This window comes from Tasmannia lanceolata, unplaced genomic scaffold, assembly GCF_043159265.1.
Source record: "Tasmannia lanceolata isolate RefF3 unplaced genomic scaffold, GAP_Taslan_0.1 ptg000018l, whole genome shotgun sequence".
Taxonomy (NCBI): Eukaryota; Viridiplantae; Streptophyta; class Magnoliopsida; order Canellales; family Winteraceae; genus Tasmannia; species Tasmannia lanceolata.
This window is the reverse complement of record NW_027518695.1, coordinates 4,047,579-4,061,915: the sequence shown is the minus strand read 5'-3', so window position 1 is coordinate 4,061,915 and position 14,337 is coordinate 4,047,579. Positions and strand designations below refer to the sequence as shown.

At 39.6% G+C, this 14,337-nt stretch overlaps 1 long non-coding RNA gene across 1 annotated transcript; it reads right to left on the bottom strand.

The window, feature by feature from the left end:
• Positions 1-3,797: 3,797 nt before the first annotated feature.
• LOC143851983 (uncharacterized) lies at positions 3,798-6,188 on the bottom strand. Its single transcript, XR_013236579.1, has 3 exons — positions 5,771-6,188; positions 5,305-5,494; positions 3,798-4,106 (listed from the first exon to the last, which is right to left on the bottom strand). It is a non-coding gene; the product is annotated as an uncharacterized LOC143851983 (long non-coding RNA).
• Between the last annotated feature and the right edge of the window lie 8,149 nt (positions 6,189-14,337).

Here is a 14,337-nt window from a genome sequence, read left to right as displayed (position 1 = left end):
CATGTGTCGGTTTTAGAAATTGCCCAAAGAGGTGAAATCTTGTGTGTGAGACGTATCCGGTTAACCAAATAGAATAGCTAGTTCAAAGATACGTCTACTATGCAATTCTGGTTAACTTTGATATGTCCTCACTAAGTGAAGGTTCAAATCGAGAGATACCTTCATCTATGCATAAGATTTCCAAGCCTGATGAGAAAATTTTCTTTGATTTTGAAAATGGTGGGGGATTGTTAGTGATTTTGCATTTTCAAAATCATGTATATTACATGTTTTAGTGTTTTGGAAAATGTTTTATCAAAAGCGTTTGGGAAAAAGAAAATGTTTTCTTAGAAATATTTGCTTTTACAAAAGGATGTAGAAGTGTAGTTGAAAAGATAGTCCCACATCGGATGAGAGAAAAGAAAGAGAATGGCTTATAAAGCACTACCTTTTCTAACTCTTGTTGATTGCACATTGGGTTGAACCCATGGTTGGACCCGCGGGACGGTGCAACGCACCGTTCGCACACGCGCACGCGCGCGCAGCGTGGGCAATGGGCTTCGGTTCGGGCCTAACGGTCGGCCCAACGGACCCATGACTCCAACGGTCAAAGGGTGTGATCAAATGGGTTGTGTCCCTTTCCCCAACGGTCATGTGCCAAGGGGGTGCGATCCACACCATAGATGGTTGATCTAACGATGACTGGGTTGGAGAGAGGTTTTACTCAAGCCAACAGTCACATCTAGGATCGATCAGGATCGTTCAATATCAATGGGTGCGATCTAACGGTCAGATTTCAAACATTCTGGAAAGGTGCCCTGTAGAGGTGCTTTTCACACTGAAAAGACACCAGATGGTCTATAAAAATGTGCAAACTTCAGTCATTTCAGATAGAAATCGAATTGGCAATTCTGACTGATTTTACACTCTCTTCTACACTCCTACAAAAATCCCCAAGTATTTCTACATACTGTTTTTCTTTTGTTTACTGTTCTAGATACTGTTTTTCTGCAGAAACAGAATCTAGAGATTTCTCTAAGGCTTGAAATTTCGAAAGGGCATTTCGGGTTTGATTCCGCTAGTGCTACGCGTCATCAAACATTAGTAGGGCTTCCCTACTAGGCTTCATTGTATCTTGGAGGCAATTCGCGGATCCCCTTTGCACACTACTAGTGGGGGCGAATTTTGTCTTAAGGAAAGTGATATCACGCCTTGAAGCAACAAGTTTCTGTTTTCTATCATCAACAGTACCCTCAATAAATTTCCAACAAAAGCTAGGGCAAGGCAAGAGGGGTTTTATCTTGAGACTCTAGAAGGGCTTTTGTGGTGAAGCAAAGGCAAGTTTCGTCTACCCAAGGTTGAGGGGAAAGTTTAGGGCAAAAAGAGGATTTTTCTCTTGGGCTCTTGGAAGGCTTTTTGTGATGAAGCAAAATGTGTTTTTTCTCATCTTCTTGTTTATTCAAGGTGTATTCTTCTTCTTCCATTCTTCTTCTTCATTAGATTTTGTCTATTGTAGCACAAGCATTGTGTTGGAAGATTTTTCAACTACTTCTCGAATGAGGGTTTTTCCATACACTCGGTGTAGAAACTTATAGGCTATTTTGTGGCTACAAAAAGGTTGGAGAGAAGGGTTTATTGGTGGATTTTACTGGTGGAGGTAAAATTGTACTATTTTGGTTCTAAATAGTGATTTGTATGTTGCCTTGTCCGTGGAGTAACTCATTGTGGTGAACCACGCATATTCTTGTCTTCTTTGTTGTTACTTATGAATTGCTCTCTTTGTGGTTGTGGTTTGTTAGTATATATTTTCTCTATCTTGGTTGTGCAAGATCTTGGGTATTTCCATGTGTTCGCCGGTGGTAGATTGGCGGATGTAATTGGTCGTGGGTTTGGGCCGCTACACCATATAGATATATGAATTGAATATGATTATAAGTCATTTTATACATTAATTTACAATATCATTAATATATCAAAATTATTATAATACAAATTCAAGTAAATTTCTATTTTACTAATAGGGAGATATTGTATTGTGTAGACACAAGTAGAGATGAATCATCTATACAATGCAGCTTCCTGTCATGTTGCTTAAACGAGGCCCAAAAGGATATGTCCACACGTGTGCATTTCCATAGATTTCGCTTTCCGCGACAACAAAAATAACCTTGAAGGGTTTTAATGTCTTCATGTGTTGGATTCTGTTTCGTTCCCTTTATTGGTGGGGTTGCTTTCTAAGTGTCCTAGTTTGACTAGGAGACAAGTAGGTTACAGGGTTCTCTACTTGGGATTCAAAGTTGCAATAGATTATGAAAAAACTTATGGATATATAAGACATCTAAACTAAAGCCATAAACAGGGAAGAAACACAGCATGTATAAATGGAAATCTCACTAGAGAAGATGGTGGGTTTTTTTTTCTTGGTCATGAGCAGAGATTGGAAGGGAATTTGCAGGATGAGAAGAGGGAGAAGAGTTATTATATGAAGTGTGGTTAGTCTCATTGTAATCTTTATTTATCATTTTTATAGTGGAATTGGTTCTCACTTGTCTTTTGGACATATGCATCATTGTCGAACCACGTAAATCTTGTTTGTGATCTTAAGTTTGCATTTTTCATTATTTTTCATCTATGTTGTGGAGGGGCTTTAATGTTACTTTACGACCAACTCCATAGGATGATCCGAGCTGTCCATATGATTGGCCACAATGTAAACAGGTTGTGCCCCAAAAATCATTTCCGTAGGATGATCACAACCCTACAATCTATAGAGGTTGCATAAGATGTAGTTTCTATTTAGATGGATCCGCCTATGGAAAAATATTTTGGGACGCAACCTATTTATGTTTGTGGCCCATCAAATGGACGGTTTGGATTATCCTATGGTGTGGTATAGGCGGGGCCTACGTTGTTCAAAGATGGGCCCACCATTCCACCAATGGTTTCTGTTGGGCCCACCAACTGTTTCTGTTGTGTGTGTGGAGAGAGAGAGAGACCGGTCAAATGGTGGGAATACGTTAGCCAGCTGTGGGGGGGGGGGAGGAATAGCCTACAAGGGGGGTTAATATCAGCGCCCTTTATCTAACTTGATTTGCTTCAAAAGCTCCTTGACTGACTCCCTTTTTCTCGTGGGCCCTTGAAGGTTGCTTTCAAAATTCTTCTCCCTTACCCCCAAACTTTAAGCTGATTGGACAATCCTGAACATTGGATTAACAGCCTCTAAATAGGCAGTGATAATGATAGTTAGGATACTCTTTTTAACTTTTCGAAAAAGATGGAGAAAGGATAATAGAATCCAGAGGGTGGCTCTTAATTCCACTACTATATCCACCCAAAAAACAGTGAGGCCGCTCTCATGGGGATAGCAAGCCAGAGTTTATCTGTGGATATACATACAGAAAATATCATGTGGGTGATCTTTTGTAGGTCCAAGCAGGGAACAGTCCATGAGACCCCCCGCATACTCATATGGGACCCACCAGTCGGGATTGGCAATATCCGCACTAGTGGGTCCCATAAGAATATACGCTGAAATTTCAGCTATTTGAAAAAAGGGATTTGCTAGGGACCGTAGCAGAAGGCATTTCGGGGAGCAGCTGTTGCATGAGAAAGCAGCCACATAGGCTTAAGTTTTTGTCTTATTAATTTAATTCAACTGAAGTGGCTACTCCGCAAAATGTCTTCATGGTCCCTAGCAAATCAGTTGAAAAAAAAAAGAACTGATACCAAATCTCCCCTGTTTCACTAATGGCACTCCAATTCTTCACACTTTTCTATTTGCTTTTAAAGGATGTTAAAATTTCCAAGATGCTCTCAGTAGCAAAGCAGAAAAGTGGTCGAGCGAGGGAAGCCATTATCAAAACGGGTAGTGTGGACATCATTTCTCAAAATTATATCACACAATTTTCTGAAGTTCATGGAAAAATACTGGTCTTTTAACAAGCAACCACCTGTTCTTTCTTGAACTTTTGAGGAATAAACAAGCAAGGCACCTCATGATTTCCGTTGTACAGCAGAACCAGACCACCGGAAAGAACAAAGTCACGCAGGCAAAATTGACGACAACTTGAAGCAAAGAAGTGGGACCTTTCCATTAGAATCAGATTTTCTTTGTGCTTCTGCCACACCTAAAACAATGTATACAGAGAGTCGGTAAGAAACCAAAGTAGCAAAGTAATATTTCCTTTTTTCTAGTATTTATTGAATACAATAGCCAAAAGGCCCAAAAAGTTACACAGACGAGAAATTTACATCAACGCCCACAATTTTCATGAAATTTTTGTCCCTCATCTTTTTATTCAAATACCAGTTCTCAAAACACTAGAAATAATAATTTCCCTTTCTAATTCCAGATAGAGACGGAAGCTCATTGCTTATTTCAATTGGTTTATGTAGGTTTCCTAGAAGCTGAAGGTTTGTCATCACCTTCACTTCCATGGCTAAAAATTTACCTTCCAAGAGGAATATCTATTACACAAACTCAAAACGCATGAAGTAAATTCCATTGCAACATAACTCTATAGCAGTATGCCAGCCATGCTTTTACAACTAATACCAACAAAATTCTACAAATCTCAAGAATGATGACTGACTCCCACTTATCAATTCACTAACGAATGACGGGTCCATCAAGATCAGAAGTAGAGCGTACTAGCTCACATAAATCCCTCGGATAGAGTATGAACAATTATGAGCAAAGTAATAAACTTCGGTAAATAAAAAATGAAGAATGTAAGAAATCAAGAATTTTCTTTTCTTTGTGAAAATTCAAGTACCTTGACGCAAATTCAGTTCTGCTGGAACGATGAGCAATTATATTTATATTTGAGTTAAAATATCACTCCCTCTCCCCAACCTCTCACACAATTCACCTTCCTGCTTTCAAGATGAATATATCATTGCAGAAAATCAAAATGCATGCAACAAACTCCATAGTAACATAATCCTATAGCAGTATTCAAGTGCACTGAAACAATTTTTTTGTTAGTGCTCAATTGAGGTATTGATCAAGAACAAATGATCACGATGACAGGCCCATTTGATCCCAAAAAAGCTAAAAAATTAAAGCAAGTGAGGCCCAGTTTGACCACTTTGATCTTCTTATATTGGATGGTGATAAGATACACCCATAATCCATATGGAGTTTTCTCTACGGGTGTTTCACATTCCCTTCATAAGATTAGTCACAAAAACTAGTGAGACTTTTGTTGCCTAAAGGTATGTATTCAAATTGAACCCGAAAATTATCCCTATCTAGATAGAGTAGAAGACATAATCTCTGAAAGTCACAGTGGATATCCTGCTAACGAACTCATTGGGACGTACCTCAATTCTTCAAAATCATCATTGTCATGATCTGCAGATGCCTCAGAAGACGTGGAGCCCAATTCAGCATCTAGAAGTGCAGCAAAATCAACACTGCCCGACGAGTGCACGAGGGAGCTGAGTCTGCTGCCAAACTCATGAGGGTAATGTCCAAAACCCCTCTTCCCTAAACATGATCAAACCTCAAACCCTAGATTTGAAAACAAAGAAAAAAAACAAAGAAAGGAAAAGTTAGATATGTATCTTCCCCCAAAGCATAATCAAACTATGAAATCTATTGAAGGTACTACTAAAAGAACAAAAGAAAAAGATTTCGAACACGGAAACACAGGCTGAGAAAAGGGTTTTATTTGTTTGGGGCGATGGACGTTGAAAAGGAGCGGGTGAGCGAATGTCTCGCCCTAGCTTATATGTAGCAACGAACCTAAATCACTTCAAAACAAGAAATCGGCAAGACAAGTCATACCTCCCCAAATTTAAGAAGTTTGAAAGCTGAAAACCTAAAACTCTTTCAAGCAATTCATCAAGCACCAGAGCTACAAGTGAATCAAATAAGGCAAGGAAATCCTAAGTTTCACACATCTCTTGTAAAACAAACAAGCCAAAGGAATTTTAAGCCTAACCCATCTCTTATATTCGCCCTTTCTCAGCCCCCTCTAATATAAAATGGGATTTGCTAGGGACCATCGCAGAAGGAGCATTTTGCGGACTGCCTGTTGCATGAGAGAGCAGCCACTTAGGCAAATTTTTTTGACAACTTTTGTCTTATTATCTGATGTGCCAGCTCTCTCATGCAACAGCCAGTTAGCGAAATGCCTTCTGCGATGGTCCCTAGCAAATTCTGTATAAAATAGTCTTTGCACAAATACACTGGAGGGGGCTGTCCCAAGTGAAACAAAGGGCAAATGTATTACTTAATGATCTAAACCATTTATTTGGTTGTTCCCAGTTTCCACCGTGGTCCATGGATCCATCCTGCTTCAAAAATTTCCCCACACAAGGGATTTGGTAGGGACCACTGCAGAAGGCATTTCGCAGGCGAGCTGTTGCATGAAAGAGCAGCCACATAGGCTCACTTTTCAACAGATTTTGTTTTATTCATTTAATTCATCTGGGGTGGCTCTCTATTATGCAACAACCTGCCCTCGAAATGCCTTCCGTTATGGTCCCTGGCAAAACCCTTTTTGCAGTGTAAAAAGTGTAGTCATAAATACACAAGAGCGGATAGGTACCAGGAGAAAATGGGGGGATATATCACATCCCTTTCCAAAATGGAGGGTTCATTACATGAAATAGGAATTTACCAATGCAACCTATTTGGATGATCTAACCCATTCATTTGTTACCAATGCAAAGTAAGATAGTCCCGCCTATTTGGATGATCTAATCCATTCATTTGTGGGTACATGTCGTGGATAGGCCGGGTCTCATAAATTCTATGGAGAAGATTTTGGGGGCACTGCCTGTCTAGGGCAGGTACCAACAAATGAATGGATGAGATCATACAAATAGGTGTGGCCTTTTTTAGCACCCGTATAATATAAATCCTTAAATCCCAATATTTTCCCTTGGAATTTCAGGTTTTTCATTGCGTAGTGATAACCACCCCCCCCCCAACAGAAATCGTTAGCGTTTAAGCCTTTTGGAGTTAACGGTGGCTCCTCCACCCCTTTGTATTTCCTAACGATATCTGTTGAGGGGGAAAATATCCATCCGAGGTGGGGGAATATCACTACCCTTTTTATTTTGCTATTTATATATACTAGTAAAAAGGCATGTGCATTGCACGTGCGGTTCGTTCACTAATAGGATTAGATCGATCCTGAATGTGCACGTTAAGTACAAATAATGATTGCAAAATATAGTAATTGCAACTCTATAGAAAATAGATGAGAAATTCAGTTATGTAAGCTTACACATAATCAAATATAGTTAGGTTCAAGATTTCATTGAAAAAGAAGAAATAGCTTTGGTATCTAATTATATTTTCTCAAGTGGGTTAATTTGACAATCACCCTTGTTTGGCAACCTTGAATTTTTTTCCTTTCAAACTGCTGTTGAAATCGCGGGCAGGCAAGAGACAACCTGAAAAGAAAGCAAAAGCGATTCCCGTAGTAGCGGCGAGCGAAATGGGAGCAACCTAAACCGTAAAAACAGGGTTGTGGGAGAGCAATACAAGCGTCGTACTGCTAGGCGAAGCGGTGGAGTGAAGCACTAAGGAGTATTATACGCAAGAGCACGGGATTGATATTTTCCTACTTATGTAACAAACCCGTATTTTCCCCCGGGAGTCGGTAGTAGTTGTATTCCCAAGTGGGTTAATTTGACAAGCACCCATGTTTGGAAAGCATGAATTTTTTTTTCCATGGAATATTAGAGGGCATGAATGAGGAGGGGGTGAGAAGTAGCTAAAAAGCAGGGAAAAGATAAATCTTATTTTGGGTGGGGTATTATTTTTCCTTGTCCATGTATAGTTTTTAACATGGTGAGAAAAAAAAAAACGTGTGGTTGCCAAGCATGGCCTAAATCAAACAGAACCAGAGATTTTATGCGATGTGCCACAGGTCCGCATTAATTTTTCTCAGAGAAAAAACAGCATCACAATCAATTTCACAGCAAGCTACTTTGTATTTTGATTAAAAAAACAACGTCATAACCATTCACAGTAGGTTGTTTTATGTTTTGGAGGTAAACATACTTCTCCTAAAGATGTAGTGGGTAAACATACAGGTGAAGAATATTTACATAGATTTTTGTAATTTAACTTAGTAGTTATTGGTGATCATCACTCATTTAGGCACAACAATTTCATCAAGGCTCAAAAGAGTCCGTTGTTCCCAACCTCTAACAATTATATTAACAATTCTATCTTTAAGGTCTTCAGCAAGCCAAATCTTTTCTTTTAAGATTTGGATTAACTTTGTGAACAAACCAACTTTCTCCAGAAAGGCGTTATTTTATCTTTTATACTTTAACACTCCCTCGCACGTGTGGCCCACTTGGCAAACACGTGGCACATGTGGTCTCACTTTGGACTGACCATCGCATGTGGATTTTTGCTATCCGGGAGGTTTGAACTCGAGACCTTTGGCTTTGATACCATGTGAACAAACCAACTTTCTCCAAAAGCTTAAGTTGTTGGAGAAAGGCGTCATTTTATCTTTTATACTTTAACAAACTTGTGGAGTTCCCAAAAAAAGGGGATCGAGGATATTTGTGAGCGTCATCCAATGCATTGAGAAGTTCTGCTACGATTGTGGGAACTGGATTCGCCAGATGTATTTTAGTTTGTTCTATTAAGTCTAAGAAACAGTACGGAATGATATTGGACCGGCAAGGGATAAGGAAGGTCACATAATAACATAATGCAAAAGCATTGGCACAGAACTTCTGTAGTTATTGTCATCCCAGTTAGCCGGACCTCCAAAGTGTTGAACAAGAGATCGTAATATAATGCCGTCATCATCGTCGGTAATGAAAGGCGATAAGGTATTCAATGGCAATCCGATTAAACGACTTAGTTGAGTTTTTCCATCCTGTTCTACAGGTTGGCCTAATAATATTACCTGCCGAATCAATTTTTAACAATTCACCAATCTCTTCATGTGTGGGGGCAGAGCTCCAATTTTCCAAACCGGAAGACATGCATATTAGTGTCCCAACAACTAAATGCAGCTTCTAACAAATTAACCCCAGTCCACTCGGATAGATGGAATACTTTTTATCGATCTCAATCCATGATGCCGAAGGTTAACCGTTTCTACAAAGCTAAGTTTTTTAATCCACATCAGTAAGTTTGAGTCATATTCTTGAGCCATGAAGAGTACCTTTCAATGAAGAAGGAAAATCATATCATTACATAAAATACAATCTATCATATCATTACATAAATTGTACTTTGATCCAATTTCAAAAATCTTTACATATAAAAAAGTAGCAGATAATATTGGGCTCCCAAGAACGAATTTTAAGAATCTGAAAGTTGGCATTAAAAAGATCTTACCTTTAAAATTTGAAAAGATGCTGAAATTACATGTCAAATTCGCTTTCTAACTTATTGATTATAAATAAAGGATGAAAATGGGAAACGTATTATAAAACCCTTTAAGTTTGGGATTTTCTTTAAATCTTTTTGGGATTATAATTTTGATTTCCTGAAATTACGTCTTATTGATTATGATACTCTGCTAACATCAGTAGGTAAAAGGAAAGTGTCTAAATTGGGCTAGTGAAAAAATTTGGAAGCAAATCAAGTAAGGATGACAGTACTGCGAGTATAGGGAGACACATAAGTACAGTTCTACATATGTTGTTGGAAAACAATAAAAATTGTATATTGCAGGATTCCAGCAAATTCTGCAATTCAGGGTGTTTTTTTTTAGTCATCTGAAATATTTACGAGGATTAATTGCAAGAATCATATATAAGATCACACTGCAAATATAATCGGTCGTTAGAGAGTTGAAGTTCATACCTCTGCTTGGATTTTTGCTTAGAGTATCAGCTTTAAGCTTTCCCTACTCTGCAGTCTTCCTTCAATACTTATGAGATTCTTTGTCGCTCTCTTCTTCCGATCGAATAAAAAGAAAAACAGAAAGACAATCAAAGATCCTTGGAATGGAAAGGAGAGAATAATTAATTCGAAAACGGAAATGAATTATATGAACGAAAGGAGAATTGCCGATCACTTCCTAATATCTTATCGTCTCTTACAATTCCCCCAATAGCTATGCTCATTGTACAGAGTTTTTATATATCTAATGGGGGATTTGCTAGCGTCCATTGCAGAAGACATTTCTCAGATGGGCTGGAGCTCTGCCCCGCACATGCTCACTTTTTAACAGATTTTGTCTTCATCCATGAGGTGGCTGCTCACAGGTTCTCACTCATAGATTATTTCCATACAATGATCGTAACCCTCTAGAGATTGCATTTTATAAAAGTCTTCTGTAGGGGATATGATTCGAAATAATGCAAAAAGTGGAAGAAATTAACCCTTGATTCTCGCTTTATATTTAGTATAAGGATTGGTAAGTTTTCTTTGTTGCCACATTTTTGCATTATAATATATCATATAATAATATATCTAGACTCATTAATATTATAGTGGTTTGTGGTGTAAAGTACACTTGATAGCTATAGAGATATTTAGGGAAGTGATATTTACGCCCCTTTTGATCACTAGGGACAACCAGCACTAGTGTACGTGGCAATCAAAACCACTGGTTTTTTCTTACGTCAAGTACATTTGCTCCATTTAGGCATTGATACATTGGCGCCAGTTGTCCCTGGTGATAAAAGGGGCGTAAATATCACTTGACATTTAATAGAAAATCCGCATGTTTGGCAACCATGAAAAAAATATTGCATGAAAAGGAGGGAAGGAGGGAAGGGTTGATGACTGCACAAGTCGAGAGAGCATGAGAAACCCTAAAAACATAATGAAATAACACACAACTTCAAATTTTATTTATTTTTTTCATATTTTTCAAGGGCTTTTCATGCTACCCTCACTCCCATCCTTCTAAGTCTTTCCCTCTCCGCCCATCTCTCAAAATAGCCCCACTAACATTCCATGGAATATTTTTAAATGGTTGCCAAACATGGCCTAAATGGCAAACATGACCAAAGGCCATGTTTGGTAGCTATGAATATTTTTCCATGAAATATTAGCCTATCTTGTCGTGGGACTGTGGGAAACAAGCACGGAGGGTGGGAGAGGAAGAGAATTGAGAGTAGACCTGGCAAACGGGTGGGCCGGGTTTCACCCGACCCGTACGGGTCCGGGTCAAACGGGCCGAGTAAAAAATGACCCGAAAACTTACAGGTGACTAATTGGTTGACCAGGACCCCACCCGTACGGGCCGGGTGGACACGCGGGTCACGTTTTTTAATGATTTTTTGTTTTTTCTGTTTTTTAAGATTTTGTTGTTTTTATAAGGATTTATTAGCCACCTTCATCAAAGGCTACTTTGCGCTCATCCTTTGCAATTGCATGTGATCATGTGATGATAGCCATTTATGTTAACTTTTGGCAGGTGCAAACTGCAAATGATGGGTGGAAGTACTTTTCTGCAAAGGTGGCTAGCAAAGTAGCAATAATAATCATGAGAGTAAGATGCTAAGTTTTGGAGAAAAAATACAGTAAAAAAAGGCTTCAAATTAGAAACTACGGAAAAAATACCAAAAGAAGGCACCTCTATAGAAAAATTATGGAAAAAACTACGAAAAATGCATTAAAATATGAAAATTACGGAAAAATGCCAAAAACCGTTGTTTCACTTCTTCCCTACGGGCACCCGCGGGTCCACCTGGACCGGTCCAGTTTTTACGAGCCAGGTGGACCGTTTTCAAACGGATCACAAATGAGTGACCTGGACCCGAAAAATACGGGCGGGCCGGGTCGACCCACGGGTCCGGGTAACTTCTTGCCAGGTGTAATCGAGAGTGCATGAATGAGGAGAGGGTGAGAAGTGGCTGAAAAAATGGGGACAAGAAAAACTGTAATAAAAAATAGAGTTATTTTTCCTATTTACAACCACTTCTGACCATCTCCACGCCTCTACCCCCCTCAATTCTCTCGCTCTCGCAGTTTCCCTACGCCTCTCTCACCACTTGATAAACTAATATTTAATGGAAAAAATTACATGGTTGCCAAACACGGCCTATATGTTTTTTGTTATATACATCATGTTTGAGGTGCATCAGGAGACCTTGCATCTACCACTAGTATTCCCGTACGTGTAGTATGAATAGTATATATGAAATTTCCGTTGAGACTCATAAAGTTAGGCATTTTGCACAATGATTGTCTTATTTGATTTGCATTGTTGCTATGCCTAATTTTATGGTGTTTATACTAATAACCTAATATATAAGGAATGCCCCATAGTATTAGAAACAACCTATCATTCCCAAAACTCGGACGGGTGTGGCTCTTGGCTAAAGTCACGGGTTTGCTCCCCGGAGACGAGTGTTCGAATCCCACTCGGGCTTACCTACTTTGCGTGGTCTACGGGTGCATGCGTGCATCCTTAGGGAATAGTCCTACCCCCGAAGGGGGTGGGGACATCGTTCATCATATAAAAAAATTCATGACCCACTCTTAAGCCAACCAAATTTAAGGACTTGTTTTTTGGCAACTTATGCATAAACCATTTCCCTTAAAAGATCATAGCCCTTGGCTTGGAGATCAGGAGCATCTTTTCATGGTCTGTTTGGATGCACCATTGTGTCTTAGCAACTGGTAGAGTAGTGGGATAGTAGTCTCTAGGGTTGCAACAGGGTCGGGTTGGGTCGGGTTTTTCAAAACCCTAGCCCAACCCTGGATCCCATTATCTCGGCCCTGACCCGCTGTGACCCTGAGTCAGGGCCGGAAAACCTCTACCCATTACCCGCCCTACAGGGTATTGTGCTGGCCCTGGCCCGTCCTGATTGGCCCTGATTGGGCAGGGCCAGCCTTAATTTACCTTAGTGCAAATACATGTTAAGAGTGCCAAAAATAAAAATAAGGCAACCACTTATCATATGGAACAAAATGATCAATAAACAGAGAAAGGGAACAAAATAAGACAATATAAATTCAACAACATGTGGGCAACAGAGACAATTAATAATAATAATCTAAAGAAACATCAATCCAAGATAATAGAAAACATTAGCAAAAGAAACATCACAGATGGTTCAATTCTATAATAGAAAACTCAGGGTCGGGCCGGGTCACGGTACTCGAGACATTAACCCAAAACCCGCCCGACCTGAGTCAGGGTAAAAAAAAATGAACCCCGACCCGCCCTCAGGGTTAGAAAATCCAGCCCTAACCCTGTTCGGGCTCAGGGCTGACAGGGCCAAACTTGCACCCCTAGTAGTCTCCTAATAGAGTAGTGATGAACCTCATGGTGTGCTTCCTTGTTTTTGGTGGATTAGTAGTCTCCTTGTAGTTTTCTTGTAAAGAGAAAAGAAGAGAGAAAACTGAGGGACATAAATCCCGCAACTTTACTACTATAAAACCACCCTTTAAAAGTTTTTTAGTAGTAAAGTTAAAGGGTGCACCTTATCCAACTAGAGACTGACAAGTAGAATAGTGGGCAAGTAATCTTGTGGGTTTTCACTCCTTTTTGCTACCAAATGTAGCATTAAACCCAACTTTACTAATAAACTACTCATGAAGTCTTCCAAAATGTACTGTTGAGAAAACCCATGGGGCAAATCTGATCCGATCGTGCATAAATAAACAAAAAAGCATAGATAAACGAAAGCCACAAGATGAACATCGAGATTTTACGTGGTACGGCCAAGCCTACATCCACGGGCGAGAAACACGATCTTCACTATGAGAAAAACAATATCAAGGATTACAATGGATTAAACCCAAACCCATAAACCCGCAGCCCTTTCCTTGCTCCATGTACCCAAGACCTTACATAGAGAGTAACCCGAGAATAAAACCCCAAGAGAAAATCCTGAGAAGAAATGTCCGAGAGGAACCCCAGAAACCCTTTTTTCTCCACCTCCCACTCTCTCTCTCTCTCTCTCTCTCTCTCTCTCTCTCTAGCTTTGAGGCAGCCAACACACCTCGCTCCCTTAGCCGCTCACCACCAGCACTCTCTTGCCATAATATAGGGTTCTTATATATTAGGTTTTAGAAAAAACTAAAAAACACATGTTTCCATTTTTGCCTTTGCCCTCCCACCCAAGCAATTCACGGTGGGTGGGAAATAAGGCAACTTTCCAAGCATGTACGACCGAACAACCCTACTAGTGAATACTTACATTTGCATCCGTACTTCATGACTATAAAGAACATCATGGAGAATGGAGATCATCTAGAGAGAGTTGGTGAGTAACCAAAGTGGCGATGGGCATGCCATATTTTGGACCGAGCTCAAAGAGATTATTGAGGACAAAATCTGATTTGAGAATTGGATTACACATTGAAGCCAAACCATTGGCCAAAGTCTTGGCTTGTTGTAGATAATCTATTATGATCGCATTGCCTCTGCTTATGGTTTAGAGTTGCAAGCATAGCTCCAT